The sequence below is a fragment of the Schistocerca americana genome, unplaced genomic scaffold, assembly GCF_021461395.2.
Source record: "Schistocerca americana isolate TAMUIC-IGC-003095 unplaced genomic scaffold, iqSchAmer2.1 HiC_scaffold_133, whole genome shotgun sequence".
NCBI classification, from domain to species: Eukaryota; Metazoa; Arthropoda; class Insecta; order Orthoptera; family Acrididae; genus Schistocerca; species Schistocerca americana.
In genome coordinates this window covers 26,050-53,419 of record NW_025725405.1, presented here as the reverse complement: position 1 = coordinate 53,419, position 27,370 = coordinate 26,050, and the positions used below count along the sequence as shown (strand labels likewise).

Sequence of the window (27,370 nt, the reverse complement as noted above, 5' to 3'; positions counted from 1 at the left end):
GAAAAGGCAGCGCCGATTTCAGCTGGCGAGTGTGATGACCAAATGATCATCACCCTGCGTGGAAGTTGACAGAGGATCCGAACCCGACTCGTCGGGAAGCACTACAGCATTCACTCGGCAATGGCCATAATATCTTGAATACACTGGTTAGAGAAAATGTCCGATTGCCGATGCGTAACAACTTTGGCCCTTGTCAGTACTTGGGCGGGTGAGCGCATGGGAACACAGGGCAGTATTGGCAGTTTTACTTCCTATTTTTGTTTCTCCTTTGTTTTCGGAGCTACAGCCCGATTCGGCCAGGGAGACGCCACCGTGAAATGAAGGGGGCGTGCTGTGTGTCCATCGCCTCGCCTCGCCTCTCCTTACCTCTCTCAGTCGTTTCTCGTGCTTGTCGTTTTGATATAGGCCGATTTGAGAGCGTCAGCTCTCGCGTCAGCTGAGCAAAGTCGAGACAAGTCGAGACACACTAAGGGCTGGTATGCAGCGAGTAAGAGGGCGAAAAAACAATAGTTTAAGAGCGCGTGGCAAAAGTACTCATACGCGAAATTAAAAGCCTGCTGCGGTGGCCGGGAATCGAACCCGGATCAACTGCTTGGAAGGCAACTATGCTGACCATTACACCACCACCGCACAAGCGAGCGCCCCGCCACCGCGCTGAGTCGGCTTCCCGCCTGTCGGCAGCGGCCGAAGGTGATCGTACCCGGCAGGCGCATTTCGAGGCAGGCTAGGGGAGCACATCCAGACGCATTCGGACAGCGTATCCGCGCACATTTCGCATCCTTTGGCAAGAGTCGGCGCCGGCGGCGCAAGAGTACGCAGAGGACCGCGTTCTGGCGGCATCTTTAAGCAGTGCAGTGCAGGATTCAGCGTCTGCAGCATCTTCTCCACAGAATGCTACGGCGCTTGACGGCAGTCCCACTTTCCCTTGAGACATCTGCTCGGGAAGCAGCGTGAAGGTACCGCTGGCCCGAGCATCGGTGGTTCAGTGGTAGAATGCTCGCCTGCCACGCGGGCGGCCCGGGTTCGATTCCCGGCCGATGCATCATTTTGTTTTTTCTCCGGTAGGGGTGCTGCGTGTCTTTCGCACTCGAACTGCGTGAGCCATGAGAATGAACCGCGGGATTCCGTGTGGAAAGAACCAATCATGCAGCGCGGACGACTGCTCGTTTGGACTCCTGCGTGCTATTGTACATACTGGCGTCGGCCTAGCATCGCAAGTTGCCTGCCGCGCCGTGAATGCACGTGTAGCAACAGAAAAAATGAGCCAGGGAGTGCAGACTCTCTACCACTTGTATTCGGTACTTACCAAGATTCCAGAAGGTCTAACGATCGCCTGCCTCGGTAGCGCAGTAGGCAGCGCGTAAGTCTCATAATCTTAAGGTCGTGAGTTCGATCCTCACCCGGGGCATCTAATTTTCTGTGACTGAAGGTGGTGCTGTTGCTAGGGCGCCAACTTATTTCTTGTTTGTTATCCGCAACGTTTCAACGCTTCAGCGGGAAAATGTTTACTTCCTGTTATTGCTACATACAGCTTCCCTATTCCTCTTCTCCCAGCAGAGCATGAAGCCAAAAGCATTGCTCTGCGACGTTTGAGGTGCGCGCCTTGCCAGTCAGTATGTGCAAAGATGCTCGCAAAGAGAGCGACAATGCGACAAGCGACCGTACGAACGGTCGAATGAAACGGCCGCATCCGGTGTGGTCTAGTGGCTAGGATACCTGGCTTTCACCCAGGAGGCCCGGGTTCGATTCCCGGTACCGGAACGGAATTTTTTCCACACGAATCGTGACAAGTTTGAGCTGTCCGAGCGGCCGTTTCCCGTCCTGCTCGCAATATAGCTACTGTTTCGTGACCGTCAGCAGAATATAGACTAGGGAAGCAGACACACGACGACCATAGGAATGGTGTATGGCTTCATGCCACCTGATTCCAGCGTAGGGCTGAGCAACTGCATCTGCCGAGGCCCGTTAGCTCAGTTGGTTAGAGCGTCGTGCTAATAACGCGAAGGTCGTGGGTTCGATCCCCCCACGGGCCACTTCTCTTTTACTACTGCGAAAAGGCAGCGCCGATTTCAGCTGGCGAGTGTGATGACCAAATGATCATCACCCTGCGTGGAAGTTGACAGAGGATCCGAACCCGACTCGTCGGGAAGCACTACAGCATTCACTCGGCAATGGCCATAATATCTTGAATACACTGGTTAGAGAAAATGTCCGATTGCCGATGCGTAACAACTTTGGCCCTTGTCAGTACTTGGGCGGGTGAGCGCATGGGAACACAGGGCAGTATTGGCAGTTTTACTTCCTATTTTTGTTTCTCCTTTGTTTTCGGAGCTACAGCCCGATTCGGCCAGGGAGACGCCACCGTGAAATGAAGGGGGCGTGCTGTGTGTCCATCGCCTCGCCTCGCCTCTCCTTACCTCTCTCAGTCGTTTCTCGTGCTTGTCGTTTTGATATAGGCCGATTTGAGAGCGTCAGCTCTCGCGTCAGCTGAGCAAAGTCGAGACAAGTCGAGACACACTAAGGGCTGGTATGCAGCGAGTAAGAGGGCGAAAAAACAATAGTTTAAGAGCGCGTGGCAAAAGTACTCATACGCGAAATTAAAAGCCTGCTGCGGTGGCCGGGAATCGAACCCGGATCAACTGCTTGGAAGGCAACTATGCTGACCATTACACCACCACCGCACAAGCGAGCGCCCCGCCACCGCGCTGAGTCGGCTTCCCGCCTGTCGGCAGCGGCCGAAGGTGATCGTACCCGGCAGGCGCATTTCGAGGCAGGCTAGGGGAGCACATCCAGACGCATTCGGACAGCGTATCCGCGCACATTTCGCATCCTTTGGCAAGAGTCGGCGCCGGCGGCGCAAGAGTACGCAGAGGACCGCGTTCTGGCGGCATCTTTAAGCAGTGCAGTGCAGGATTCAGCGTCTGCAGCATCTTCTCCACAGAATGCTACGGCGCTTGACGGCAGTCCCACTTTCCCTTGAGACATCTGCTCGGGAAGCAGCGTGAAGGTACCGCTGGCCCGAGCATCGGTGGTTCAGTGGTAGAATGCTCGCCTGCCACGCGGGCGGCCCGGGTTCGATTCCCGGCCGATGCATCATTTTGTTTTTTCTCCGGTAGGGGTGCTGCGTGTCTTTCGCACTCGAACTGCGTGAGCCATGAGAATGAACCGCGGGATTCCGTGTGGAAAGAACCAATCATGCAGCGCGGACGACTGCTCGTTTGGACTCCTGCGTGCTATTGTACATACTGGCGTCGGCCTAGCATCGCAAGTTGCCTGCCGCGCCGTGAATGCACGTGTAGCAACAGAAAAAATGAGCCAGGGAGTGCAGACTCTCTACCACTTGTATTCGGTACTTACCAAGATTCCAGAAGGTCTAACGATCGCCTGCCTCGGTAGCGCAGTAGGCAGCGCGTAAGTCTCATAATCTTAAGGTCGTGAGTTCGATCCTCACCCGGGGCATCTAATTTTCTGTGACTGAAGGTGGTGCTGTTGCTAGGGCGCCAACTTATTTCTTGTTTGTTATCCGCAACGTTTCAACGCTTCAGCGGGAAAATGTTTACTTCCTGTTATTGCTACATACAGCTTCCCTATTCCTCTTCTCCCAGCAGAGCATGAAGCCAAAAGCATTGCTCTGCGACGTTTGAGGTGCGCGCCTTGCCAGTCAGTATGTGCAAAGATGCTCGCAAAGAGAGCGACAATGCGACAAGCGACCGTACGAACGGTCGAATGAAACGGCCGCATCCGGTGTGGTCTAGTGGCTAGGATACCTGGCTTTCACCCAGGAGGCCCGGGTTCGATTCCCGGTACCGGAACGGAATTTTTTCCACACGAATCGTGACAAGTTTGAGCTGTCCGAGCGGCCGTTTCCCGTCCTGCTCGCAATATAGCTACTGTTTCGTGACCGTCAGCAGAATATAGACTAGGGAAGCAGACACACGACGACCATAGGAATGGTGTATGGCTTCATGCCACCTGATTCCAGCGTAGGGCTGAGCAACTGCCTCTGCCGAGGCCCGTTAGCTCAGTTGGTTAGAGCGTCGTGCTAATAACGCGAAGGTCGTGGGTTCGATCCCCCCACGGGCCACTTCTCTTTTACTACTGCGAAAAGGCAGCGCCGATTTCAGCTGGCGAGTGTGATGACCAAATGATCATCACCCTGCGTGGAAGTTGACAGAGGATCCGAACCCGACTCGTCGGGAAGCACTACAGCATTCACTCGGCAATGGCCATAATATCTTGAATACACTGGTTAGAGAAAATGTCCGATTGCCGATGCGTAACAACTTTGGCCCTTGTCAGTACTTGGGCGGGTGAGCGCATGGGAACACAGGGCAGTATTGGCAGTTTTACTTCCTATTTTTGTTTCTCCTTTGTTTTCGGAGCTACAGCCCGATTCGGCCAGGGAGACGCCACCGTGAAATGAAGGGGGCGTGCTGTGTGTCCATCGCCTCGCCTCGCCTCTCCTTACCTCTCTCAGTCGTTTCTCGTGCTTGTCGTTTTGATATAGGCCGATTTGAGAGCGTCAGCTCTCGCGTCAGCTGAGCAAAGTCGAGACAAGTCGAGACACACTAAGGGCTGGTATGCAGCGAGTAAGAGGGCGAAAAAACAATAGTTTAAGAGCGCGTGGCAAAAGTACTCATACGCGAAATTAAAAGCCTGCTGCGGTGGCCGGGAATCGAACCCGGATCAACTGCTTGGAAGGCAACTATGCTGACCATTACACCACCACCGCACAAGCGAGCGCCCCGCCACCGCGCTGAGTCGGCTTCCCGCCTGTCGGCAGCGGCCGAAGGTGATCGTACCCGGCAGGCGCATTTCGAGGCAGGCTAGGGGAGCACATCCAGACGCATTCGGACAGCGTATCCGCGCACATTTCGCATCCTTTGGCAAGAGTCGGCGCCGGCGGCGCAAGAGTACGCAGAGGACCGCGTTCTGGCGGCATCTTTAAGCAGTGCAGTGCAGGATTCAGCGTCTGCAGCATCTTCTCCACAGAATGCTACGGCGCTTGACGGCAGTCCCACTTTCCCTTGAGACATCTGCTCGGGAAGCAGCGTGAAGGTACCGCTGGCCCGAGCATCGGTGGTTCAGTGGTAGAATGCTCGCCTGCCACGCGGGCGGCCCGGGTTCGATTCCCGGCCGATGCATCATTTTGTTTTTTCTCCGGTAGGGGTGCTGCGTGTCTTTCGCACTCGAACTGCGTGAGCCATGAGAATGAACCGCGGGATTCCGTGTGGAAAGAACCAATCATGCAGCGCGGACGACTGCTCGTTTGGACTCCTGCGTGCTATTGTACATACTGGCGTCGGCCTAGCATCGCAAGTTGCCTGCCGCGCCGTGAATGCACGTGTAGCAACAGAAAAAATGAGCCAGGGAGTGCAGACTCTCTACCACTTGTATTCGGTACTTACCAAGATTCCAGAAGGTCTAACGATCGCCTGCCTCGGTAGCGCAGTAGGCAGCGCGTAAGTCTCATAATCTTAAGGTCGTGAGTTCGATCCTCACCCGGGGCATCTAATTTTCTGTGACTGAAGGTGGTGCTGTTGCTAGGGCGCCAACTTATTTCTTGTTTGTTATCCGCAACGTTTCAACGCTTCAGCGGGAAAATGTTTACTTCCTGTTATTGCTACATACAGCTTCCCTATTCCTCTTCTCCCAGCAGAGCATGAAGCCAAAAGCATTGCTCTGCGACGTTTGAGGTGCGCGCCTTGCCAGTCAGTATGTGCAAAGATGCTCGCAAAGAGAGCGACAATGCGACAAGCGACCGTACGAACGGTCGAATGAAACGGCCGCATCCGGTGTGGTCTAGTGGCTAGGATACCTGGCTTTCACCCAGGAGGCCCGGGTTCGATTCCCGGTACCGGAACGGAATTTTTTCCACACGAATCGTGACAAGTTTGAGCTGTCCGAGCGGCCGTTTCCCGTCCTGCTCGCAATATAGCTACTGTTTCGTGACCGTCAGCAGAATATAGACTAGGGAAGCAGACACACGACGACCATAGGAATGGTGTATGGCTTCATGCCACCTGATTCCAGCGTAGGGCTGAGCAACTGCATCTGCCGAGGCCCGTTAGCTCAGTTGGTTAGAGCGTCGTGCTAATAACGCGAAGGTCGTGGGTTCGATCCCCCCACGGGCCACTTCTCTTTTACTACTGCGAAAAGGCAGCGCCGATTTCAGCTGGCGAGTGTGATGACCAAATGATCATCACCCTGCGTGGAAGTTGACAGAGGATCCGAACCCGACTCGTCGGGAAGCACTACAGCATTCACTCGGCAATGGCCATAATATCTTGAATACACTGGTTAGAGAAAATGTCCGATTGCCGATGCGTAACAACTTTGGCCCTTGTCAGTACTTGGGCGGGAGAGCGCATGGGAACACAGGGCAGTATTGGCAGTTTTACTTCCTATTTTTGTTTCTCCTTTGTTTTCGGAGCTACAGCCCGATTCGGCCAGGGAGACGCCACCGTGAAATGAAGGGGGCGTGCTGTGTGTCCATCGCCTCGCCTCGCCTCTCCTTACCTCTCTCAGTCGTTTCTCGTGCTTGTCGTTTTGATATAGGCCGATTTGAGAGCGTCAGCTCTCGCGTCAGCTGAGCAAAGTCGAGACAAGTCGAGACACACTAAGGGCTGGTATGCAGCGAGTAAGAGGGCGAAAAAACAATAGTTTAAGAGCGCGTGGCAAAAGTACTCATACGCGAAATTAAAAGCCTGCTGCGGTGGCCGGGAATCGAACCCGGATCAACTGCTTGGAAGGCAACTATGCTGACCATTACACCACCACCGCACAAGCGAGCGCCCCGCCACCGCGCTGAGTCGGCTTCCCGCCTGTCGGCAGCGGCCGAAGGTGATCGTACCCGGCAGGCGCATTTCGAGGCAGGCTAGGGGAGCACATCCAGACGCATTCGGACAGCGTATCCGCGCACATTTCGCATCCTTTGGCAAGAGTCGGCGCCGGCGGCGCAAGAGTACGCAGAGGACCGCGTTCTGGCGGCATCTTTAAGCAGTGCAGTGCAGGATTCAGCGTCTGCAGCATCTTCTCCACAGAATGCTACGGCGCTTGACGGCAGTCCCACTTTCCCTTGAGACATCTGCTCGGGAAGCAGCGTGAAGGTACCGCTGGCCCGAGCATCGGTGGTTCAGTGGTAGAATGCTCGCCTGCCACGCGGGCGGCCCGGGTTCGATTCCCGGCCGATGCATCATTTTGTTTTTTCTCCGGTAGGGGTGCTGCGTGTCTTTCGCACTCGAACTGCGTGAGCCATGAGAATGAACCGCGGGATTCCGTGTGGAAAGAACCAATCATGCAGCGCGGACGACTGCTCGTTTGGACTCCTGCGTGCTATTGTACATACTGGCGTCGGCCTAGCATCGCAAGTTGCCTGCCGCGCCGTGAATGCACGTGTAGCAACAGAAAAAATGAGCCAGGGAGTGCAGACTCTCTACCACTTGTATTCGGTACTTACCAAGATTCCAGAAGGTCTAACGATCGCCTGCCTCGGTAGCGCAGTAGGCAGCGCGTAAGTCTCATAATCTTAAGGTCGTGAGTTCGATCCTCACCCGGGGCATCTAATTTTCTGTGACTGAAGGTGGTGCTGTTGCTAGGGCGCCAACTTATTTCTTGTTTGTTATCCGCAACGTTTCAACGCTTCAGCGGGAAAATGTTTACTTCCTGTTATTGCTACATACAGCTTCCCTATTCCTCTTCTCCCAGCAGAGCATGAAGCCAAAAGCATTGCTCTGCGACGTTTGAGGTGCGCGCCTTGCCAGTCAGTATGTGCAAAGATGCTCGCAAAGAGAGCGACAATGCGACAAGCGACCGTACGAACGGTCGAATGAAACGGCCGCATCCGGTGTGGTCTAGTGGCTAGGATACCTGGCTTTCACCCAGGAGGCCCGGGTTCGATTCCCGGTACCGGAACGGAATTTTTTCCACACGAATCGTGACAAGTTTGAGCTGTCCGAGCGGCCGTTTCCCGTCCTGCTCGCAATATAGCTACTGTTTCGTGACCGTCAGCAGAATATAGACTAGGGAAGCAGACACACGACGACCATAGGAATGGTGTATGGCTTCATGCCACCTGATTCCAGCGTAGGGCTGAGCAACTGCATCTGCCGAGGCCCGTTAGCTCAGTTGGTTAGAGCGTCGTGCTAATAACGCGAAGGTCGTGGGTTCGATCCCCCCACGGGCCACTTCTCTTTTACTACTGCGAAAAGGCAGCGCCGATTTCAGCTGGCGAGTGTGATGACCAAATGATCATCACCCTGCGTGGAAGTTGACAGAGGATCCGAACCCGACTCGTCGGGAAGCACTACAGCATTCACTCGGCAATGGCCATAATATCTTGAATACACTGGTTAGAGAAAATGTCCGATTGCCGATGCGTAACAACTTTGGCCCTTGTCAGTACTTGGGCGGGTGAGCGCATGGGAACACAGGGCAGTATTGGCAGTTTTACTTCCTATTTTTGTTTCTCCTTTGTTTTCGGAGCTACAGCCCGATTCGGCCAGGGAGACGCCACCGTGAAATGAAGGGGGCGTGCTGTGTGTCCATCGCCTCGCCTCGCCTCTCCTTACCTCTCTCAGTCGTTTCTCGTGCTTGTCGTTTTGATATAGGCCGATTTGAGAGCGTCAGCTCTCGCGTCAGCTGAGCAAAGTCGAGACAAGTCGAGACACACTAAGGGCTGGTATGCAGCGAGTAAGAGGGCGAAAAAACAATAGTTTAAGAGCGCGTGGCAAAAGTACTCATACGCGAAATTAAAAGCCTGCTGCGGTGGCCGGGAATCGAACCCGGATCAACTGCTTGGAAGGCAACTATGCTGACCATTACACCACCACCGCACAAGCGAGCGCCCCGCCACCGCGCTGAGTCGGCTTCCCGCCTGTCGGCAGCGGCCGAAGGTGATCGTACCCGGCAGGCGCATTTCGAGGCAGGCTAGGGGAGCACATCCAGACGCATTCGGACAGCGTATCCGCGCACATTTCGCATCCTTTGGCAAGAGTCGGCGCCGGCGGCGCAAGAGTACGCAGAGGACCGCGTTCTGGCGGCATCTTTAAGCAGTGCAGTGCAGGATTCAGCGTCTGCAGCATCTTCTCCACAGAATGCTACGGCGCTTGACGGCAGTCCCACTTTCCCTTGAGACATCTGCTCGGGAAGCAGCGTGAAGGTACCGCTGGCCCGAGCATCGGTGGTTCAGTGGTAGAATGCTCGCCTGCCACGCGGGCGGCCCGGGTTCGATTCCCGGCCGATGCATCATTTTGTTTTTTCTCCGGTAGGGGTGCTGCGTGTCTTTCGCACTCGAACTGCGTGAGCCATGAGAATGAACCGCGGGATTCCGTGTGGAAAGAACCAATCATGCAGCGCGGACGACTGCTCGTTTGGACTCCTGCGTGCTATTGTACATACTGGCGTCGGCCTAGCATCGCAAGTTGCCTGCCGCGCCGTGAATGCACGTGTAGCAACAGAAAAAATGAGCCAGGGAGTGCAGACTCTCTACCACTTGTATTCGGTACTTACCAAGATTCCAGAAGGTCTAACGATCGCCTGCCTCGGTAGCGCAGTAGGCAGCGCGTAAGTCTCATAATCTTAAGGTCGTGAGTTCGATCCTCACCCGGGGCATCTAATTTTCTGTGACTGAAGGTGGTGCTGTTGCTAGGGCGCCAACTTATTTCTTGTTTGTTATCCGCAACGTTTCAACGCTTCAGCGGGAAAATGTTTACTTCCTGTTATTGCTACATACAGCTTCCCTATTCCTCTTCTCCCAGCAGAGCATGAAGCCAAAAGCATTGCTCTGCGACGTTTGAGGTGCGCGCCTTGCCAGTCAGTATGTGCAAAGATGCTCGCAAAGAGAGCGACAATGCGACAAGCGACCGTACGAACGGTCGAATGAAACGGCCGCATCCGGTGTGGTCTAGTGGCTAGGATACCTGGCTTTCACCCAGGAGGCCCGGGTTCGATTCCCGGTACCGGAACGGAATTTTTTCCACACGAATCGTGACAAGTTTGAGCTGTCCGAGCGGCCGTTTCCCGTCCTGCTCGCAATATAGCTACTGTTTCGTGACCGTCAGCAGAATATAGACTAGGGAAGCAGACACACGACGACCATAGGAATGGTGTATGGCTTCATGCCACCTGATTCCAGCGTAGGGCTGAGCAACTGCATCTGCCGAGGCCCGTTAGCTCAGTTGGTTAGAGCGTCGTGCTAATAACGCGAAGGTCGTGGGTTCGATCCCCCCACGGGCCACTTCTCTTTTACTACTGCGAAAAGGCAGCGCCGATTTCAGCTGGCGAGTGTGATGACCAAATGATCATCACCCTGCGTGGAAGTTGACAGAGGATCCGAACCCGACTCGTCGGGAAGCACTACAGCATTCACTCGGCAATGGCCATAATATCTTGAATACACTGGTTAGAGAAAATGTCCGATTGCCGATGCGTAACAACTTTGGCCCTTGTCAGTACTTGGGCGGGTGAGCGCATGGGAACACAGGGCAGTATTGGCAGTTTTACTTCCTATTTTTGTTTCTCCTTTGTTTTCGGAGCTACAGCCCGATTCGGCCAGGGAGACGCCACCGTGAAATGAAGGGGGCGTGCTGTGTGTCCATCGCCTCGCCTCGCCTCTCCTTACCTCTCTCAGTCGTTTCTCGTGCTTGTCGTTTTGATATAGGCCGATTTGAGAGCGTCAGCTCTCGCGTCAGCTGAGCAAAGTCGAGACAAGTCGAGACACACTAAGGGCTGGTATGCAGCGAGTAAGAGGGCGAAAAAACAATAGTTTAAGAGCGCGTGGCAAAAGTACTCATACGCGAAATTAAAAGCCTGCTGCGGTGGCCGGGAATCGAACCCGGATCAACTGCTTGGAAGGCAACTATGCTGACCATTACACCACCACCGCACAAGCGAGCGCCCCGCCACCGCGCTGAGTCGGCTTCCCGCCTGTCGGCAGCGGCCGAAGGTGATCGTACCCGGCAGGCGCATTTCGAGGCAGGCTAGGGGAGCACATCCAGACGCATTCGGACAGCGTATCCGCGCACATTTCGCATCCTTTGGCAAGAGTCGGCGCCGGCGGCGCAAGAGTACGCAGAGGACCGCGTTCTGGCGGCATCTTTAAGCAGTGCAGTGCAGGATTCAGCGTCTGCAGCATCTTCTCCACAGAATGCTACGGCGCTTGACGGCAGTCCCACTTTCCCTTGAGACATCTGCTCGGGAAGCAGCGTGAAGGTACCGCTGGCCCGAGCATCGGTGGTTCAGTGGTAGAATGCTCGCCTGCCACGCGGGCGGCCCGGGTTCGATTCCCGGCCGATGCATCATTTTGTTTTTTCTCCGGTAGGGGTGCTGCGTGTCTTTCGCACTCGAACTGCGTGAGCCATGAGAATGAACCGCGGGATTCCGTGTGGAAAGAACCAATCATGCAGCGCGGACGACTGCTCGTTTGGACTCCTGCGTGCTATTGTACATACTGGCGTCGGCCTAGCATCGCAAGTTGCCTGCCGCGCCGTGAATGCACGTGTAGCAACAGAAAAAATGAGCCAGGGAGTGCAGACTCTCTACCACTTGTATTCGGTACTTACCAAGATTCCAGAAGGTCTAACGATCGCCTGCCTCGGTAGCGCAGTAGGCAGCGCGTAAGTCTCATAATCTTAAGGTCGTGAGTTCGATCCTCACCCGGGGCATCTAATTTTCTGTGACTGAAGGTGGTGCTGTTGCTAGGGCGCCAACTTATTTCTTGTTTGTTATCCGCAACGTTTCAACGCTTCAGCGGGAAAATGTTTACTTCCTGTTATTGCTACATACAGCTTCCCTATTCCTCTTCTCCCAGCAGAGCATGAAGCCAAAAGCATTGCTCTGCGACGTTTGAGGTGCGCGCCTTGCCAGTCAGTATGTGCAAAGATGCTCGCAAAGAGAGCGACAATGCGACAAGCGACCGTACGAACGGTCGAATGAAACGGCCGCATCCGGTGTGGTCTAGTGGCTAGGATACCTGGCTTTCACCCAGGAGGCCCGGGTTCGATTCCCGGTACCGGAACGGAATTTTTTCCACACGAATCGTGACAAGTTTGAGCTGTCCGAGCGGCCGTTTCCCGTCCTGCTCGCAATATAGCTACTGTTTCGTGACCGTCAGCAGAATATAGACTAGGGAAGCAGACACACGACGACCATAGGAATGGTGTATGGCTTCATGCCACCTGATTCCAGCGTAGGGCTGAGCAACTGCATCTGCCGAGGCCCGTTAGCTCAGTTGGTTAGAGCGTCGTGCTAATAACGCGAAGGTCGTGGGTTCGATCCCCCCACGGGCCACTTCTCTTTTACTACTGCGAAAAGGCAGCGCCGATTTCAGCTGGCGAGTGTGATGACCAAATGATCATCACCCTGCGTGGAAGTTGACAGAGGATCCGAACCCGACTCGTCGGGAAGCACTACAGCATTCACTCGGCAATGGCCATAATATCTTGAATACACTGGTTAGAGAAAATGTCCGATTGCCGATGCGTAACAACTTTGGCCCTTGTCAGTACTTGGGCGGGTGAGCGCATGGGAACACAGGGCAGTATTGGCAGTTTTACTTCCTATTTTTGTTTCTCCTTTGTTTTCGGAGCTACAGCCCGATTCGGCCAGGGAGACGCCACCGTGAAATGAAGGGGGCGTGCTGTGTGTCCATCGCCTCGCCTCGCCTCTCCTTACCTCTCTCAGTCGTTTCTCGTGCTTGTCGTTTTGATATAGGCCGATTTGAGAGCGTCAGCTCTCGCGTCAGCTGAGCAAAGTCGAGACAAGTCGAGACACACTAAGGGCTGGTATGCAGCGAGTAAGAGGGCGAAAAAACAATAGTTTAAGAGCGCGTGGCAAAAGTACTCATACGCGAAATTAAAAGCCTGCTGCGGTGGCCGGGAATCGAACCCGGATCAACTGCTTGGAAGGCAACTATGCTGACCATTACACCACCACCGCACAAGCGAGCGCCCCGCCACCGCGCTGAGTCGGCTTCCCGCCTGTCGGCAGCGGCCGAAGGTGATCGTACCCGGCAGGCGCATTTCGAGGCAGGCTAGGGGAGCACATCCAGACGCATTCGGACAGCGTATCCGCGCACATTTCGCATCCTTTGGCAAGAGTCGGCGCCGGCGGCGCAAGAGTACGCAGAGGACCGCGTTCTGGCGGCATCTTTAAGCAGTGCAGTGCAGGATTCAGCGTCTGCAGCATCTTCTCCACAGAATGCTACGGCGCTTGACGGCAGTCCCACTTTCCCTTGAGACATCTGCTCGGGAAGCAGCGTGAAGGTACCGCTGGCCCGAGCATCGGTGGTTCAGTGGTAGAATGCTCGCCTGCCACGCGGGCGGCCCGGGTTCGATTCCCGGCCGATGCATCATTTTGTTTTTTCTCCGGTAGGGGTGCTGCGTGTCTTTCGCACTCGAACTGCGTGAGCCATGAGAATGAACCGCGGGATTCCGTGTGGAAAGAACCAATCATGCAGCGCGGACGACTGCTCGTTTGGACTCCTGCGTGCTATTGTACATACTGGCGTCGGCCTAGCATCGCAAGTTGCCTGCCGCGCCGTGAATGCACGTGTAGCAACAGAAAAAATGAGCCAGGGAGTGCAGACTCTCTACCACTTGTATTCGGTACTTACCAAGATTCCAGAAGGTCTAACGATCGCCTGCCTCGGTAGCGCAGTAGGCAGCGCGTAAGTCTCATAATCTTAAGGTCGTGAGTTCGATCCTCACCCGGGGCATCTAATTTTCTGTGACTGAAGGTGGTGCTGTTGCTAGGGCGCCAACTTATTTCTTGTTTGTTATCCGCAACGTTTCAACGCTTCAGCGGGAAAATGTTTACTTCCTGTTATTGCTACATACAGCTTCCCTATTCCTCTTCTCCCAGCAGAGCATGAAGCCAAAAGCATTGCTCTGCGACGTTTGAGGTGCGCGCCTTGCCAGTCAGTATGTGCAAAGATGCTCGCAAAGAGAGCGACAATGCGACAAGCGACCGTACGAACGGTCGAATGAAACGGCCGCATCCGGTGTGGTCTAGTGGCTAGGATACCTGGCTTTCACCCAGGAGGCCCGGGTTCGATTCCCGGTACCGGAACGGAATTTTTTCCACACGAATCGTGACAAGTTTGAGCTGTCCGAGCGGCCGTTTCCCGTCCTGCTCGCAATATAGCTACTGTTTCGTGACCGTCAGCAGAATATAGACTAGGGAAGCAGACACACGACGACCATAGGAATGGTGTATGGCTTCATGCCACCTGATTCCAGCGTAGGGCTGAGCAACTGCATCTGCCGAGGCCCGTTAGCTCAGTTGGTTAGAGCGTCGTGCTAATAACGCGAAGGTCGTGGGTTCGATCCCCCCACGGGCCACTTCTCTTTTACTACTGCGAAAAGGCAGCGCCGATTTCAGCTGGCGAGTGTGATGACCAAATGATCATCACCCTGCGTGGAAGTTGACAGAGGATCCGAACCCGACTCGTCGGGAAGCACTACAGCATTCACTCGGCAATGGCCATAATATCTTGAATACACTGGTTAGAGAAAATGAAAGAAAATGTCCGATTGCCGATGCGTAACAACTTTGGCCCTTGTCAGTACTTGGGCGGGAGAGCGCATGGGAACACAGGGCAGTATTGGCAGTTTTACTTCCTATTTTTGTTTCTCCTTTGTTTTCGGAGCTACAGCCCGATTCGGCCAGGGAGACGCCACCGTGAAATGAAGGGGGCGTGCTGTGTGTCCATCGCCTCGCCTCGCCTCTCCTTACCTCTCTCAGTCGTTTCTCGTGCTTGTCGTTTTGATATAGGCCGATTTGAGAGCGTCAGCTCTCGCGTCAGCTGAGCAAAGTCGAGACAAGTCGAGACACACTAAGGGCTGGTATGCAGCGAGTAAGAGGGCGAAAAAACAATAGTTTAAGAGCGCGTGGCAAAAGTACTCATACGCGAAATTAAAAGCCTGCTGCGGTGGCCGGGAATCGAACCCGGATCAACTGCTTGGAAGGCAACTATGCTGACCATTACACCACCACCGCACAAGCGAGCGCCCCGCCACCGCGCTGAGTCGGCTTCCCGCCTGTCGGCAGCGGCCGAAGGTGATCGTACCCGGCAGGCGCATTTCGAGGCAGGCTAGGGGAGCACATCCAGACGCATTCGGACAGCGTATCCGCGCACATTTCGCATCCTTTGGCAAGAGTCGGCGCCGGCGGCGCAAGAGTACGCAGAGGACCGCGTTCTGGCGGCATCTTTAAGCAGTGCAGTGCAGGATTCAGCGTCTGCAGCATCTTCTCCACAGAATGCTACGGCGCTTGACGGCAGTCCCACTTTCCCTTGAGACATCTGCTCGGGAAGCAGCGTGAAGGTACCGCTGGCCCGAGCATCGGTGGTTCAGTGGTAGAATGCTCGCCTGCCACGCGGGCGGCCCGGGTTCGATTCCCGGCCGATGCATCATTTTGTTTTTTCTCCGGTAGGGGTGCTGCGTGTCTTTCGCACTCGAACTGCGTGAGCCATGAGAATGAACCGCGGGATTCCGTGTGGAAAGAACCAATCATGCAGCGCGGACGACTGCTCGTTTGGACTCCTGCGTGCTATTGTACATACTGGCGTCGGCCTAGCATCGCAAGTTGCCTGCCGCGCCGTGAATGCACGTGTAGCAACAGAAAAAATGAGCCAGGGAGTGCAGACTCTCTACCACTTGTATTCGGTACTTACCAAGATTCCAGAAGGTCTAACGATCGCCTGCCTCGGTAGCGCAGTAGGCAGCGCGTAAGTCTCATAATCTTAAGGTCGTGAGTTCGATCCTCACCCGGGGCATCTAATTTTCTGTGACTGAAGGTGGTGCTGTTGCTAGGGCGCCAACTTATTTCTTGTTTGTTATCCGCAACGTTTCAACGCTTCAGCGGGAAAATGTTTACTTCCTGTTATTGCTACATACAGCTTCCCTATTCCTCTTCTCCCAGCAGAGCATGAAGCCAAAAGCATTGCTCTGCGACGTTTGAGGTGCGCGCCTTGCCAGTCAGTATGTGCAAAGATGCTCGCAAAGAGAGCGACAATGCGACAAGCGACCGTACGAACGGTCGAATGAAACGGCCGCATCCGGTGTGGTCTAGTGGCTAGGATACCTGGCTTTCACCCAGGAGGCCCGGGTTCGATTCCCGGTACCGGAACGGAATTTTTTCCACACGAATCGTGACAAGTTTGAGCTGTCCGAGCGGCCGTTTCCCGTCCTGCTCGCAATATAGCTACTGTTTCGTGACCGTCAGCAGAATATAGACTAGGGAAGCAGACACACGACGACCATAGGAATGGTGTATGGCTTCATGCCACCTGATTCCAGCGTAGGGCTGAGCAACTGCATCTGCCGAGGCCCGTTAGCTCAGTTGGTTAGAGCGTCGTGCTAATAACGCGAAGGTCGTGGGTTCGATCCCCCCACGGGCCACTTCTCTTTTACTACTGCGAAAAGGCAGCGCCGATTTCAGCTGGCGAGTGTGATGACCAAATGATCATCACCCTGCGTGGAAGTTGACAGAGGATCCGAACCCGACTCGTCGGGAAGCACTACAGCATTCACTCGGCAATGGCCATAATATCTTGAATACACTGGTTAGAGAAAATGTCCGATTGCCGATGCGTAACAACTTTGGCCCTTGTCAGTACTTGGGCGGGTGAGCGCATGGGAACACAGGGCAGTATTGGCAGTTTTACTTCCTATTTTTGTTTCTCCTTTGTTTTCGGAGCTACAGCCCGATTCGGCCAGGGAGACGCCACCGTGAAATGAAGGGGGCGTGCTGTGTGTCCATCGCCTCGCCTCGCCTCTCCTTACCTCTCTCAGTCGTTTCTCGTGCTTGTCGTTTTGATATAGGCCGATTTGAGAGCGTCAGCTCTCGCGTCAGCTGAGCAAAGTCGAGACAAGTCGAGACACACTAAGGGCTGGTATGCAGCGAGTAAGAGGGCGAAAAAACAATAGTTTAAGAGCGCGTGGCAAAAGTACTCATACGCGAAATTAAAAGCCTGCTGCGGTGGCCGGGAATCGAACCCGGATCAACTGCTTGGAAGGCAACTATGCTGACCATTACACCACCACCGCACAAGCGAGCGCCCCGCCACCGCGCTGAGTCGGCTTCCCGCCTGTCGGCAGCGGCCGAAGGTGATCGTACCCGGCAGGCGCATTTCGAGGCAGGCTAGGGGAGCACATCCAGACGCATTCGGACAGCGTATCCGCGCACATTTCGCATCCTTTGGCAAGAGTCGGCGCCGGCGGCGCAAGAGTACGCAGAGGACCGCGTTCTGGCGGCATCTTTAAGCAGTGCAGTGCAGGATTCAGCGTCTGCAGCATCTTCTCCACAGAATGCTACGGCGCTTGACGGCAGTCCCACTTTCCCTTGAGACATCTGCTCGGGAAGCAGCGTGAAGGTACCGCTGGCCCGAGCATCGGTGGTTCAGTGGTAGAATGCTCGCCTGCCACGCGGGCGGCCCGGGTTCGATTCCCGGCCGATGCATCATTTTGTTTTTTCTCCGGTAGGGGTGCTGCGTGTCTTTCGCACTCGAACTGCGTGAGCCATGAGAATGAACCGCGGGATTCCGTGTGGAAAGAACCAATCATGCAGCGCGGACGACTGCTCGTTTGGACTCCTGCGTGCTATTGTACATACTGGCGTCGGCCTAGCATCGCAAGTTGCCTGCCGCGCCGTGAATGCACGTGTAGCAACAGAAAAAATGAGCCAGGGAGTGCAGACTCTCTACCACTTGTATTCGGTACTTACCAAGATTCCAGAAGGTCTAACGATCGCCTGCCTCGGTAGCGCAGTAGGCAGCGCGTAAGTCTCATAATCTTAAGGTCGTGAGTTCGATCCTCACCCGGGGCATCTAATTTTCTGTGACTGAAGGTGGTGCTGTTGCTAGGGCGCCAACTTATTTCTTGTTTGTTATCCGCAACGTTTCAACGCTTCAGCGGGAAAATGTTTACTTCCTGTTATTGCTACATACAGCTTCCCTATTCCTCTTCTCCCAGCAGAGCATGAAGCCAAAAGCATTGCTCTGCGACGTTTGAGGTGCGCGCCTTGCCAGTCAGTATGTGCAAAGATGCTCGCAAAGAGAGCGACAATGCGACAAGCGACCGTACGAACGGTCGAATGAAACGGCCGCATCCGGTGTGGTCTAGTGGCTAGGATACCTGGCTTTCACCCAGGAGGCCCGGGTTCGATTCCCGGTACCGGAACGGAATTTTTTCCACACGAATCGTGACAAGTTTGAGCTGTCCGAGCGGCCGTTTCCCGTCCTGCTCGCAATATAGCTACTGTTTCGTGACCGTCAGCAGAATATAGACTAGGGAAGCAGACACACGACGACCATAGGAATGGTGTATGGCTTCATGCCACCTGATTCCAGCGTAGGGCTGAGCAACTGCATCTGCCGAGGCCCGTTAGCTCAGTTGGTTAGAGCGTCGTGCTAATAACGCGAAGGTCGTGGGTTCGATCCCCCCACGGGCCACTTCTCTTTTACTACTGCGAAAAGGCAGCGCCGATTTCAGCTGGCGAGTGTGATGACCAAATGATCATCACCCTGCGTGGAAGTTGACAGAGGATCCGAACCCGACTCGTCGGGAAGCACTACAGCATTCACTCGGCAATGGCCATAATATCTTGAATACACTGGTTAGAGAAAATGTCCGATTGCCGATGCGTAACAACTTTGGCCCTTGTCAGTACTTGGGCGGGTGAGCGCATGGGAACACAGGGCAGTATTGGCAGTTTTACTTCCTATTTTTGTTTCTCCTTTGTTTTCGGAGCTACAGCCCGATTCGGCCAGGGAGACGCCACCGTGAAATGAAGGGGGCGTGCTGTGTGTCCATCGCCTCGCCTCGCCTCTCCTTACCTCTCTCAGTCGTTTCTCGTGCTTGTCGTTTTGATATAGGCCGATTTGAGAGCGTCAGCTCTCGCGTCAGCTGAGCAAAGTCGAGACAAGTCGAGACACACTAAGGGCTGGTATGCAGCGAGTAAGAGGGCGAAAAAACAATAGTTTAAGAGCGCGTGGCAAAAGTACTCATACGCGAAATTAAAAGCCTGCTGCGGTGGCCGGGAATCGAACCCGGATCAACTGCTTGGAAGGCAACTATGCTGACCATTACACCACCACCGCACAAGCGAGCGCCCCGCCACCGCGCTGAGTCGGCTTCCCGCCTGTCGGCAGCGGCCGAAGGTGATCGTACCCGGCAGGCGCATTTCGAGGCAGGCTAGGGGAGCACATCCAGACGCATTCGGACAGCGTATCCGCGCACATTTCGCATCCTTTGGCAAGAGTCGGCGCCGGCGGCGCAAGAGTACGCAGAGGACCGCGTTCTGGCGGCATCTTTAAGCAGTGCAGTGCAGGATTCAGCGTCTGCAGCATCTTCTCCACAGAATGCTACGGCGCTTGACGGCAGTCCCACTTTCCCTTGAGACATCTGCTCGGGAAGCAGCGTGAAGGTACCGCTGGCCCGAGCATCGGTGGTTCAGTGGTAGAATGCTCGCCTGCCACGCGGGCGGCCCGGGTTCGATTCCCGGCCGATGCATCATTTTGTTTTTTCTCCGGTAGGGGTGCTGCGTGTCTTTCGCACTCGAACTGCGTGAGCCATGAGAATGAACCGCGGGATTCCATGTGGAAAGAACCAATCATGCAGCGCGGACGACTGCTCGTTTGGACTCCTGCGTGCTATTGTACATACTGGCGTCGGCCTAGCATCGCAAGTTGCCTGCCGCGCCGTGAATGCACGTGTAGCAACAGAAAAAATGAGCCAGGGAGTGCAGACTCTCTACCACTTGTATTCGGTACTTACCAAGATTCCAGAAGGTCTAACGATCGCCTGCCTCGGTAGCGCAGTAGGCAGCGCGTAAGTCTCATAATCTTAAGGTCGTGAGTTCGATCCTCACCCGGGGCATCTAATTTTCTGTGACTGAAGGTGGTGCTGTTGCTAGGGCGCCAACTTATTTCTTGTTTGTTATCCGCAACGTTTCAACGCTTCAGCGGGAAAATGTTTACTTCCTGTTATTGCTACATACAGCTTCCCTATTCCTCTTCTCCCAGCAGAGCATGAAGCCAAAAGCATTGCTCTGCGACGTTTGAGGTGCGCGCCTTGCCAGTCAGTATGTGCAAAGATGCTCGCAAAGAGAGCGACAATGCGACAAGCGACCGTACGAACGGTCGAATGAAACGGCCGCATCCGGTGTGGTCTAGTGGCTAGGATACCTGGCTTTCACCCAGGAGGCCCGGGTTCGATTCCCGGTACCGGAACGGAATTTTTTCCACACGAATCGTGACAAGTTTGAGCTGTCCGAGCGGCCGTTTCCCGTCCTGCTCGCAATATAGCTACTGTTTCGTGACCGTCAGCAGAATATAGACTAGGGAAGCAGACACACGACGACCATAGGAATGGTGTATGGCTTCATGCCACCTGATTCCAGCGTAGGGCTGAGCAACTGCATCTGCCGAGGCCCGTTAGCTCAGTTGGTTAGAGCGTCGTGCTAATAACGCGAAGGTCGTGGGTTCGATCCCCCCACGGGCCACTTCTCTTTTACTACTGCGAAAAGGCAGCGCCGATTTCAGCTGGCGAGTGTGATGACCAAATGATCATCACCCTGCGTGGAAGTTGACAGAGGATCCGAACCCGACTCGTCGGGAAGCACTACAGCATTCACTCGGCAATGGCCATAATATCTTGAATACACTGGTTAGAGAAAATGTCCGATTGCCGATGCGTAACAACTTTGGCCCTTGTCAGTACTTGGGCGGGTGAGCGCATGGGAACACAGGGCAGTATTGGCAGTTTTACTTCCTATTTTTGTTTCTCCTTTGTTTTCGGAGCTACAGCCCGATTCGGCCAGGGAGACGCCACCGTGAAATGAAGGGGGCGTGCTGTGTGTCCATCGCCTCGCCTCGCCTCTCCTTACCTCTCTCAGTCGTTTCTCGTGCTTGTCGTTTTGATATAGGCCGATTTGAGAGCGTCAGCTCTCGCGTCAGCTGAGCAAAGTCGAGACAAGTCGAGACACACTAAGGGCTGGTATGCAGCGAGTAAGAGGGCGAAAAAACAATAGTTTAAGAGCGCGTGGCAAAAGTACTCATACGCGAAATTAAAAGCCTGCTGCGGTGGCCGGGAATCGAACCCGGATCAACTGCTTGGAAGGCAACTATGCTGACCATTACACCACCACCGCACAAGCGAGCGCCCCGCCACCGCGCTGAGTCGGCTTCCCGCCTGTCGGCAGCGGCCGAAGGTGATCGTACCCGGCAGGCGCATTTCGAGGCAGGCTAGGGGAGCACATCCAGACGCATTCGGACAGCGTATCCGCGCACATTTCGCATCCTTTGGCAAGAGTCGGCGCCGGCGGCGCAAGAGTACGCAGAGGACCGCGTTCTGGCGGCATCTTTAAGCAGTGCAGTGCAGGATTCAGCGTCTGCAGCATCTTCTCCACAGAATGCTACGGCGCTTGACGGCAGTCCCACTTTCCCTTGAGACATCTGCTCGGGAAGCAGCGTGAAGGTACCGCTGGCCCGAGCATCGGTGGTTCAGTGGTAGAATGCTCGCCTGCCACGCGGGCGGCCCGGGTTCGATTCCCGGCCGATGCATCATTTTGTTTTTTCTCCGGTAGGGGTGCTGCGTGTCTTTCGCACTCGAACTGCGTGAGCCATGAGAATGAACCGCGGGATTCCGTGTGGAAAGAACCAATCATGCAGCGCGGACGACTGCTCGTTTGGACTCCTGCGTGCTATTGTACATACTGGCGTCGGCCTAGCATCGCAAGTTGCCTGCCGCGCCGTGAATGCACGTGTAGCAACAGAAAAAATGAGCCAGGGAGTGCAGACTCTCTACCACTTGTATTCGGTACTTACCAAGATTCCAGAAGGTCTAACGATCGCCTGCCTCGGTAGCGCAGTAGGCAGCGCGTAAGTCTCATAATCTTAAGGTCGTGAGTTCGATCCTCACCCGGGGCATCTAATTTTCTGTGACTGAAGGTGGTGCTGTTGCTAGGGCGCCAACTTATTTCTTGTTTGTTATCCGCAACGTTTCAACGCTTCAGCGGGAAAATGTTTACTTCCTGTTATTGCTACATACAGCTTCCCTATTCCTCTTCTCCCAGCAGAGCATGAAGCCAAAAGCATTGCTCTGCGACGTTTGAGGTGCGCGCCTTGCCAGTCAGTATGTGCAAAGATGCTCGCAAAGAGAGCGACAATGCGACAAGCGACCGTACGAACGGTCGAATGAAACGGCCGCATCCGGTGTGGTCTAGTGGCTAGGATACCTGGCTTTCACCCAGGAGGCCCGGGTTCGATTCCCGGTACCGGAACGGAATTTTTTCCACACGAATCGTGACAAGTTTGAGCTGTCCGAGCGGCCGTTTCCCGTCCTGCTCGCAATATAGCTACTGTTTCGTGACCGTCAGCAGAATATAGACTAGGGAAGCAGACACACGACGACCATAGGAATGGTGTATGGCTTCATGCCACCTGATTCCAGCGTAGGGCTGAGCAACTGCATCTGCCGAGGCCCGTTAGCTCAGTTGGTTAGAGCGTCGTGCTAATAACGCGAAGGTCGTGGGTTCGATCCCCCCACGGGCCACTTCTCTTTTACTACTGCGAAAAGGCAGCGCCGATTTCAGCTGGCGAGTGTGATGACCAAATGATCATCACCCTGCGTGGAAGTTGACAGAGGATCCGAACCCGACTCGTCGGGAAGCACTACAGCATTCACTCGGCAATGGCCATAATATCTTGAATACACTGGTTAGAGAAAATGTCCGATTGCCGATGCGTAACAACTTTGGCCCTTGTCAGTACTTGGGCGGGTGAGCGCATGGGAACACAGGGCAGTATTGGCAGTTTTACTTCCTATTTTTGTTTCTCCTTTGTTTTCGGAGCTACAGCCCGATTCGGCCAGGGAGACGCCACCGTGAAATGAAGGGGGCGTGCTGTGTGTCCATCGCCTCGCCTCGCCTCTCCTTACCTCTCTCAGTCGTTTCTCGTGCTTGTCGTTTTGATATAGGCCGATTTGAGAGCGTCAGCTCTCGCGTCAGCTGAGCAAAGTCGAGACAAGTCGAGACACACTAAGGGCTGGTATGCAGCGAGTAAGAGGGCGAAAAAACAATAGTTTAAGAGCGCGTGGCAAAAGTACTCATACGCGAAATTAAAAGCCTGCTGCGGTGGCCGGGAATCGAACCCGGATCAACTGCTTGGAAGGCAACTATGCTGACCATTACACCACCACCGCACAAGCGAGCGCCCCGCCACCGCGCTGAGTCGGCTTCCCGCCTGTCGGCAGCGGCCGAAGGTGATCGTACCCGGCAGGCGCATTTCGAGGCAGGCTAGGGGAGCACATCCAGACGCATTCGGACAGCGTATCCGCGCACATTTCGCATCCTTTGGCAAGAGTCGGCGCCGGCGGCGCAAGAGTACGCAGAGGACCGCGTTCTGGCGGCATCTTTAAGCAGTGCAGTGCAGGATTCAGCGTCTGCAGCATCTTCTCCACAGAATGCTACGGCGCTTGACGGCAGTCCCACTTTCCCTTGAGACATCTGCTCGGGAAGCAGCGTGAAGGTACCGCTGGCCCGAGCATCGGTGGTTCAGTGGTAGAATGCTCGCCTGCCACGCGGGCGGCCCGGGTTCGATTCCCGGCCGATGCATCATTTTGTTTTTTCTCCGGTAGGGGTGCTGCGTGTCTTTCGCACTCGAACTGCGTGAGCCATGAGAATGAACCGCGGGATTCCGTGTGGAAAGAACCAATCATGCAGCGCGGACGACTGCTCGTTTGGACTCCTGCGTGCTATTGTACATACTGGCGTCGGCCTAGCATCGCAAGTTGCCTGCCGCGCCGTGAATGCACGTGTAGCAACAGAAAAAATGAGCCAGGGAGTGCAGACTCTCTACCACTTGTATTCGGTACTTACCAAGATTCCAGAAGGTCTAACGATCGCCTGCCTCGGTAGCGCAGTAGGCAGCGCGTAAGTCTCATAATCTTAAGGTCGTGAGTTCGATCCTCACCCGGGGCATCTAATTTTCTGTGACTGAAGGTGGTGCTGTTGCTAGGGCGCCAACTTATTTCTTGTTTGTTATCCGCAACGTTTCAACGCTTCAGCGGGAAAATGTTTACTTCCTGTTATTGCTACATACAGCTTCCCTATTCCTCTTCTCCCAGCAGAGCATGAAGCCAAAAGCATTGCTCTGCGACGTTTGAGGTGCGCGCCTTGCCAGTCAGTATGTGCAAAGATGCTCGCAAAGAGAGCGACAATGCGACAAGCGACCGTACGAACGGTCGAATGAAACGGCCGCATCCGGTGTGGTCTAGTGGCTAGGATACCTGGCTTTCACCCAGGAGGCCCGGGTTCGATTCCCGGTACCGGAACGGAATTTTTTCCACACGAATCGTGACAAGTTTGAGCTGTCCGAGCGGCCGTTTCCCGTCCTGCTCGCAATATAGCTACTGTTTCGTGACCGTCAGCAGAATATAGACTAGGGAAGCAGACACACGACGACCATAGGAATGGTGTATGGCTTCATGCCACCTGATTCCAGCGTAGGGCTGAGCAACTGCATCTGCCGAGGCCCGTTAGCTCAGTTGGTTAGAGCGTCGTGCTAATAACGCGAAGGTCGTGGGTTCGATCCCCCCACGGGCCACTTCTCTTTTACTACTGCGAAAAGGCAGCGCCGATTTCAGCTGGCGAGTGTGATGACCAAATGATCATCACCCTGCGTGGAAGTTGACAGAGGATCCGAACCCGACTCGTCGGGAAGCACTACAGCATTCACTCGGCAATGGCCATAATATCTTGAATACACTGGTTAGAGAAAATGTCCGATTGCCGATGCGTAACAACTTTGGCCCTTGTCAGTACTTGGGCGGGTGAGCGCATGGGAACACAGGGCAGTATTGGCAGTTTTACTTCCTATTTTTGTTTCTCCTTTGTTTTCGGAGCTACAGCCCGATTCGGCCAGGGAGACGCCACCGTGAAATGAAGGGGGCGTGCTGTGTGTCCATCGCCTCGCCTCGCCTCTCCTTACCTCTCTCAGTCGTTTCTCGTGCTTGTCGTTTTGATATAGGCCGATTTGAGAGCGTCAGCTCTCGCGTCAGCTGAGCAAAGTCGAGACAAGTCGAGACACACTAAGGGCTGGTATGCAGCGAGTAAGAGGGCGAAAAAACAATAGTTTAAGAGCGCGTGGCAAAAGTACTCATACGCGAAATTAAAAGCCTGCTGCGGTGGCCGGGAATCGAACCCGGATCAACTGCTTGGAAGGCAACTATGCTGACCATTACACCACCACCGCACAAGCGAGCGCCCCGCCACCGCGCTGAGTCGGCTTCCCGCCTGTCGGCAGCGGCCGAAGGTGATCGTACCCGGCAGGCGCATTTCGAGGCAGGCTAGGGGAGCACATCCAGACGCATTCGGACAGCGTATCCGCGCACATTTCGCATCCTTTGGCAAGAGTCGGCGCCGGCGGCGCAAGAGTACGCAGAGGACCGCGTTCTGGCGGCATCTTTAAGCAGTGCAGTGCAGGATTCAGCGTCTGCAGCATCTTCTCCACAGAATGCTACGGCGCTTGACGGCAGTCCCACTTTCCCTTGAGACATCTGCTCGGGAAGCAGCGTGAAGGTACCGCTGGCCCGAGCATCGGTGGTTCGGTGGTAGAATGCTCGCCTGCCACGCGGGCGGCCCGGGTTCGATTCCCGGCCGATGCATCATTTTGTTTTTTCTCCGGTAGGGGTGCTGCGTGTCTTTCGCACTCGAACTGCGTGAGCCATGAGAATGAACCGCGGGATTCCGTGTGGAAAGAACCAATCATGCAGCGCGGACGACTGCTCGTTTGGACTCCTGCGTGCTATTGTACATACTGGCGTCGGCCTAGCATCGCAAGTTGCCTGCCGCGCCGTGAATGCACGTGTAGCAACAGAAAAAATGAGCCAGGGAGTGCAGACTCTCTACCACTTGTATTCGGTACTTACCAAGATTCCAGAAGGTCTAACGATCGCCTGCCTCGGTAGCGCAGTAGGCAGCGCGTAAGTCTCATAATCTTAAGGTCGTGAGTTCGATCCTCACCCGGGGCATCTAATTTTCTGTGACTGAAGGTGGTGCTGTTGCTAGGGCGCCAACTTATTTCTTGTTTGTTATCCGCAACGTTTCAACGCTTCAGCGGGAAAATGTTTACTTCCTGTTATTGCTACATACAGCTTCCCTATTCCTCTTCTCCCAGCAGAGCATGAAGCCAAAAGCATTGCTCTGCGACGTTTGAGGTGCGCGCCTTGCCAGTCAGTATGTGCAAAGATGCTCGCAAAGAGAGCGACAATGCGACAAGCGACCGTACGAACGGTCGAATGAAACGGCCGCATCCGGTGTGGTCTAGTGGCTAGGATACCTGGCTTTCACCCAGGAGGCCCGGGTTCGATTCCCGGTACCGGAACGGAATTTTTTCCACACGAATCGTGACAAGTTTGAGCTGTCCGAGCGGCCGTTTCCCGTCCTGCTCGCAATATAGCTACTGTTTCGTGACCGTCAGCAGAATATAGACTAGGGAAGCAGACACACGACGACCATAGGAATGGTGTATGGCTTCATGCCACCTGATTCCAGCGTAGGGCTGAGCAACTGCATCTGCCGAGGCCCGTTAGCTCAGTTGGTTAGAGCGTCGTGCTAATAACGCGAAGGTCGTGGGTTCGATCCCCCCACGGGCCACTTCTCTTTTACTACTGCGAAAAGGCAGCGCCGATTTCAGCTGGCGAGTGTGATGACCAAATGATCATCACCCTGCGTGGAAGTTGACAGAGGATCCGAACCCGACTCGTCGGGAAGCACTACAGCATTCACTCGGCAATGGCCATAATATCTTGAATACACTGGTTAGAGAAAATGTCCGATTGCCGATGCGTAACAACTTTGGCCCTTGTCAGTACTTGGGCGGGTGAGCGCATGGGAACACAGGGCAGTATTGGCAGTTTTACTTCCTATTTTTGTTTCTCCTTTGTTTTCGGAGCTACAGCCCGATTCGGCCAGGGAGACGCCACCGTGAAATGAAGGGGGCGTGCTGTGTGTCCATCGCCTCGCCTCGCCTCTCCTTACCTCTCTCAGTCGTTTCTCGTGCTTGTCGTTTTGATATAGGCCGATTTGAGAGCGTCAGCTCTCGCGTCAGCTGAGCAAAGTCGAGACAAGTCGAGACACACTAAGGGCTGGTATGCAGCGAGTAAGAGGGCGAAAAAACAATAGTTTAAGAGCGCGTGGCAAAAGTACTCATACGCGAAATTAAAAGCCTGCTGCGGTGGCCGGGAATCGAACCCGGATCAACTGCTTGGAAGGCAACTATGCTGACCATTACACCACCACCGCACAAGCGAGCGCCCCGCCACCGCGCTGAGTCGGCTTCCCGCCTGTCGGCAGCGGCCGAAGGTGATCG

The 27,370-nt window shown here is 54.8% G+C and overlaps 66 non-coding genes across 66 annotated transcripts; 52 read left to right on the top strand and 14 right to left on the bottom strand.

The window, feature by feature from the left end:
• Positions 1–558: 558 nt before the first annotated feature.
• On the bottom strand, positions 559–630 carry Trnag-ucc. The gene has a single exon. It is a non-coding gene; the product is annotated as a tRNA-Gly (tRNA).
• A 341-nt stretch (positions 631–971) lies between these two features.
• Trnag-gcc lies at positions 972–1,042 on the top strand. The gene has a single exon. It is a non-coding gene; the product is annotated as a tRNA-Gly (tRNA).
• Positions 1,043–1,335: 293 nt separating this feature from the next.
• Trnam-cau lies at positions 1,336–1,408 on the top strand. Its single transcript has one exon. It is a non-coding gene; the product is annotated as a tRNA-Met (tRNA).
• Positions 1,409–1,689: 281 nt separating this feature from the next.
• Positions 1,690–1,761, top strand: Trnae-uuc. The gene has a single exon. It is a non-coding gene; the product is annotated as a tRNA-Glu (tRNA).
• Positions 1,762–1,959: 198 nt separating this feature from the next.
• Positions 1,960–2,033, top strand: Trnai-aau. Its single transcript has one exon. It is a non-coding gene; the product is annotated as a tRNA-Ile (tRNA).
• A 576-nt stretch (positions 2,034–2,609) lies between these two features.
• Positions 2,610–2,681, bottom strand: Trnag-ucc. The gene has a single exon. It is a non-coding gene; the product is annotated as a tRNA-Gly (tRNA).
• Positions 2,682–3,022: 341 nt separating this feature from the next.
• On the top strand, positions 3,023–3,093 carry Trnag-gcc. The gene has a single exon. It is a non-coding gene; the product is annotated as a tRNA-Gly (tRNA).
• Positions 3,094–3,386: 293 nt separating this feature from the next.
• Trnam-cau lies at positions 3,387–3,459 on the top strand. The gene has a single exon. It is a non-coding gene; the product is annotated as a tRNA-Met (tRNA).
• A 281-nt stretch (positions 3,460–3,740) lies between these two features.
• On the top strand, positions 3,741–3,812 carry Trnae-uuc. The gene has a single exon. It is a non-coding gene; the product is annotated as a tRNA-Glu (tRNA).
• A 198-nt stretch (positions 3,813–4,010) lies between these two features.
• Trnai-aau lies at positions 4,011–4,084 on the top strand. The gene has a single exon. It is a non-coding gene; the product is annotated as a tRNA-Ile (tRNA).
• A 576-nt stretch (positions 4,085–4,660) lies between these two features.
• On the bottom strand, positions 4,661–4,732 carry Trnag-ucc. Its single transcript has one exon. It is a non-coding gene; the product is annotated as a tRNA-Gly (tRNA).
• Positions 4,733–5,073: 341 nt separating this feature from the next.
• Trnag-gcc lies at positions 5,074–5,144 on the top strand. The gene has a single exon. It is a non-coding gene; the product is annotated as a tRNA-Gly (tRNA).
• A 293-nt stretch (positions 5,145–5,437) lies between these two features.
• Trnam-cau lies at positions 5,438–5,510 on the top strand. Its single transcript has one exon. It is a non-coding gene; the product is annotated as a tRNA-Met (tRNA).
• Positions 5,511–5,791: 281 nt separating this feature from the next.
• On the top strand, positions 5,792–5,863 carry Trnae-uuc. The gene has a single exon. It is a non-coding gene; the product is annotated as a tRNA-Glu (tRNA).
• Positions 5,864–6,061: 198 nt separating this feature from the next.
• On the top strand, positions 6,062–6,135 carry Trnai-aau. The gene has a single exon. It is a non-coding gene; the product is annotated as a tRNA-Ile (tRNA).
• Positions 6,136–6,711: 576 nt separating this feature from the next.
• Positions 6,712–6,783, bottom strand: Trnag-ucc. Its single transcript has one exon. It is a non-coding gene; the product is annotated as a tRNA-Gly (tRNA).
• Positions 6,784–7,124: 341 nt separating this feature from the next.
• Positions 7,125–7,195, top strand: Trnag-gcc. The gene has a single exon. It is a non-coding gene; the product is annotated as a tRNA-Gly (tRNA).
• A 293-nt stretch (positions 7,196–7,488) lies between these two features.
• Trnam-cau lies at positions 7,489–7,561 on the top strand. The gene has a single exon. It is a non-coding gene; the product is annotated as a tRNA-Met (tRNA).
• Positions 7,562–7,842: 281 nt separating this feature from the next.
• Positions 7,843–7,914, top strand: Trnae-uuc. The gene has a single exon. It is a non-coding gene; the product is annotated as a tRNA-Glu (tRNA).
• A 198-nt stretch (positions 7,915–8,112) lies between these two features.
• Trnai-aau lies at positions 8,113–8,186 on the top strand. Its single transcript has one exon. It is a non-coding gene; the product is annotated as a tRNA-Ile (tRNA).
• A 576-nt stretch (positions 8,187–8,762) lies between these two features.
• On the bottom strand, positions 8,763–8,834 carry Trnag-ucc. The gene has a single exon. It is a non-coding gene; the product is annotated as a tRNA-Gly (tRNA).
• A 341-nt stretch (positions 8,835–9,175) lies between these two features.
• Trnag-gcc lies at positions 9,176–9,246 on the top strand. Its single transcript has one exon. It is a non-coding gene; the product is annotated as a tRNA-Gly (tRNA).
• A 293-nt stretch (positions 9,247–9,539) lies between these two features.
• On the top strand, positions 9,540–9,612 carry Trnam-cau. The gene has a single exon. It is a non-coding gene; the product is annotated as a tRNA-Met (tRNA).
• A 281-nt stretch (positions 9,613–9,893) lies between these two features.
• Trnae-uuc lies at positions 9,894–9,965 on the top strand. The gene has a single exon. It is a non-coding gene; the product is annotated as a tRNA-Glu (tRNA).
• Positions 9,966–10,163: 198 nt separating this feature from the next.
• Trnai-aau lies at positions 10,164–10,237 on the top strand. The gene has a single exon. It is a non-coding gene; the product is annotated as a tRNA-Ile (tRNA).
• A 576-nt stretch (positions 10,238–10,813) lies between these two features.
• On the bottom strand, positions 10,814–10,885 carry Trnag-ucc. Its single transcript has one exon. It is a non-coding gene; the product is annotated as a tRNA-Gly (tRNA).
• Positions 10,886–11,226: 341 nt separating this feature from the next.
• On the top strand, positions 11,227–11,297 carry Trnag-gcc. Its single transcript has one exon. It is a non-coding gene; the product is annotated as a tRNA-Gly (tRNA).
• Positions 11,298–11,590: 293 nt separating this feature from the next.
• Positions 11,591–11,663, top strand: Trnam-cau. The gene has a single exon. It is a non-coding gene; the product is annotated as a tRNA-Met (tRNA).
• Positions 11,664–11,944: 281 nt separating this feature from the next.
• Positions 11,945–12,016, top strand: Trnae-uuc. Its single transcript has one exon. It is a non-coding gene; the product is annotated as a tRNA-Glu (tRNA).
• A 198-nt stretch (positions 12,017–12,214) lies between these two features.
• Trnai-aau lies at positions 12,215–12,288 on the top strand. Its single transcript has one exon. It is a non-coding gene; the product is annotated as a tRNA-Ile (tRNA).
• Positions 12,289–12,864: 576 nt separating this feature from the next.
• Trnag-ucc lies at positions 12,865–12,936 on the bottom strand. Its single transcript has one exon. It is a non-coding gene; the product is annotated as a tRNA-Gly (tRNA).
• A 341-nt stretch (positions 12,937–13,277) lies between these two features.
• Trnag-gcc lies at positions 13,278–13,348 on the top strand. Its single transcript has one exon. It is a non-coding gene; the product is annotated as a tRNA-Gly (tRNA).
• A 293-nt stretch (positions 13,349–13,641) lies between these two features.
• Trnam-cau lies at positions 13,642–13,714 on the top strand. Its single transcript has one exon. It is a non-coding gene; the product is annotated as a tRNA-Met (tRNA).
• A 281-nt stretch (positions 13,715–13,995) lies between these two features.
• On the top strand, positions 13,996–14,067 carry Trnae-uuc. The gene has a single exon. It is a non-coding gene; the product is annotated as a tRNA-Glu (tRNA).
• Positions 14,068–14,265: 198 nt separating this feature from the next.
• On the top strand, positions 14,266–14,339 carry Trnai-aau. The gene has a single exon. It is a non-coding gene; the product is annotated as a tRNA-Ile (tRNA).
• A 586-nt stretch (positions 14,340–14,925) lies between these two features.
• Trnag-ucc lies at positions 14,926–14,997 on the bottom strand. Its single transcript has one exon. It is a non-coding gene; the product is annotated as a tRNA-Gly (tRNA).
• A 341-nt stretch (positions 14,998–15,338) lies between these two features.
• Trnag-gcc lies at positions 15,339–15,409 on the top strand. The gene has a single exon. It is a non-coding gene; the product is annotated as a tRNA-Gly (tRNA).
• A 293-nt stretch (positions 15,410–15,702) lies between these two features.
• Trnam-cau lies at positions 15,703–15,775 on the top strand. Its single transcript has one exon. It is a non-coding gene; the product is annotated as a tRNA-Met (tRNA).
• A 281-nt stretch (positions 15,776–16,056) lies between these two features.
• Trnae-uuc lies at positions 16,057–16,128 on the top strand. Its single transcript has one exon. It is a non-coding gene; the product is annotated as a tRNA-Glu (tRNA).
• Positions 16,129–16,326: 198 nt separating this feature from the next.
• On the top strand, positions 16,327–16,400 carry Trnai-aau. The gene has a single exon. It is a non-coding gene; the product is annotated as a tRNA-Ile (tRNA).
• Positions 16,401–16,976: 576 nt separating this feature from the next.
• Positions 16,977–17,048, bottom strand: Trnag-ucc. Its single transcript has one exon. It is a non-coding gene; the product is annotated as a tRNA-Gly (tRNA).
• Positions 17,049–17,389: 341 nt separating this feature from the next.
• On the top strand, positions 17,390–17,460 carry Trnag-gcc. Its single transcript has one exon. It is a non-coding gene; the product is annotated as a tRNA-Gly (tRNA).
• Positions 17,461–17,753: 293 nt separating this feature from the next.
• On the top strand, positions 17,754–17,826 carry Trnam-cau. The gene has a single exon. It is a non-coding gene; the product is annotated as a tRNA-Met (tRNA).
• Positions 17,827–18,107: 281 nt separating this feature from the next.
• Trnae-uuc lies at positions 18,108–18,179 on the top strand. The gene has a single exon. It is a non-coding gene; the product is annotated as a tRNA-Glu (tRNA).
• A 198-nt stretch (positions 18,180–18,377) lies between these two features.
• Trnai-aau lies at positions 18,378–18,451 on the top strand. Its single transcript has one exon. It is a non-coding gene; the product is annotated as a tRNA-Ile (tRNA).
• Positions 18,452–19,027: 576 nt separating this feature from the next.
• On the bottom strand, positions 19,028–19,099 carry Trnag-ucc. The gene has a single exon. It is a non-coding gene; the product is annotated as a tRNA-Gly (tRNA).
• Positions 19,100–19,440: 341 nt separating this feature from the next.
• On the top strand, positions 19,441–19,511 carry Trnag-gcc. Its single transcript has one exon. It is a non-coding gene; the product is annotated as a tRNA-Gly (tRNA).
• A 293-nt stretch (positions 19,512–19,804) lies between these two features.
• On the top strand, positions 19,805–19,877 carry Trnam-cau. Its single transcript has one exon. It is a non-coding gene; the product is annotated as a tRNA-Met (tRNA).
• Positions 19,878–20,158: 281 nt separating this feature from the next.
• Trnae-uuc lies at positions 20,159–20,230 on the top strand. The gene has a single exon. It is a non-coding gene; the product is annotated as a tRNA-Glu (tRNA).
• Positions 20,231–20,428: 198 nt separating this feature from the next.
• Trnai-aau lies at positions 20,429–20,502 on the top strand. The gene has a single exon. It is a non-coding gene; the product is annotated as a tRNA-Ile (tRNA).
• Positions 20,503–21,078: 576 nt separating this feature from the next.
• Positions 21,079–21,150, bottom strand: Trnag-ucc. The gene has a single exon. It is a non-coding gene; the product is annotated as a tRNA-Gly (tRNA).
• A 341-nt stretch (positions 21,151–21,491) lies between these two features.
• On the top strand, positions 21,492–21,562 carry Trnag-gcc. Its single transcript has one exon. It is a non-coding gene; the product is annotated as a tRNA-Gly (tRNA).
• Positions 21,563–21,855: 293 nt separating this feature from the next.
• On the top strand, positions 21,856–21,928 carry Trnam-cau. Its single transcript has one exon. It is a non-coding gene; the product is annotated as a tRNA-Met (tRNA).
• A 281-nt stretch (positions 21,929–22,209) lies between these two features.
• On the top strand, positions 22,210–22,281 carry Trnae-uuc. Its single transcript has one exon. It is a non-coding gene; the product is annotated as a tRNA-Glu (tRNA).
• Positions 22,282–22,479: 198 nt separating this feature from the next.
• Positions 22,480–22,553, top strand: Trnai-aau. The gene has a single exon. It is a non-coding gene; the product is annotated as a tRNA-Ile (tRNA).
• A 576-nt stretch (positions 22,554–23,129) lies between these two features.
• Positions 23,130–23,201, bottom strand: Trnag-ucc. The gene has a single exon. It is a non-coding gene; the product is annotated as a tRNA-Gly (tRNA).
• A 341-nt stretch (positions 23,202–23,542) lies between these two features.
• Positions 23,543–23,613, top strand: Trnag-gcc. The gene has a single exon. It is a non-coding gene; the product is annotated as a tRNA-Gly (tRNA).
• A 293-nt stretch (positions 23,614–23,906) lies between these two features.
• Trnam-cau lies at positions 23,907–23,979 on the top strand. Its single transcript has one exon. It is a non-coding gene; the product is annotated as a tRNA-Met (tRNA).
• Positions 23,980–24,260: 281 nt separating this feature from the next.
• On the top strand, positions 24,261–24,332 carry Trnae-uuc. The gene has a single exon. It is a non-coding gene; the product is annotated as a tRNA-Glu (tRNA).
• A 198-nt stretch (positions 24,333–24,530) lies between these two features.
• Positions 24,531–24,604, top strand: Trnai-aau. The gene has a single exon. It is a non-coding gene; the product is annotated as a tRNA-Ile (tRNA).
• A 576-nt stretch (positions 24,605–25,180) lies between these two features.
• On the bottom strand, positions 25,181–25,252 carry Trnag-ucc. Its single transcript has one exon. It is a non-coding gene; the product is annotated as a tRNA-Gly (tRNA).
• Positions 25,253–25,593: 341 nt separating this feature from the next.
• Trnag-gcc lies at positions 25,594–25,664 on the top strand. Its single transcript has one exon. It is a non-coding gene; the product is annotated as a tRNA-Gly (tRNA).
• A 293-nt stretch (positions 25,665–25,957) lies between these two features.
• On the top strand, positions 25,958–26,030 carry Trnam-cau. The gene has a single exon. It is a non-coding gene; the product is annotated as a tRNA-Met (tRNA).
• A 281-nt stretch (positions 26,031–26,311) lies between these two features.
• Positions 26,312–26,383, top strand: Trnae-uuc. The gene has a single exon. It is a non-coding gene; the product is annotated as a tRNA-Glu (tRNA).
• Positions 26,384–26,581: 198 nt separating this feature from the next.
• Trnai-aau lies at positions 26,582–26,655 on the top strand. Its single transcript has one exon. It is a non-coding gene; the product is annotated as a tRNA-Ile (tRNA).
• Positions 26,656–27,231: 576 nt separating this feature from the next.
• Positions 27,232–27,303, bottom strand: Trnag-ucc. Its single transcript has one exon. It is a non-coding gene; the product is annotated as a tRNA-Gly (tRNA).
• Positions 27,304–27,370: the final 67 nt, after the last annotated feature.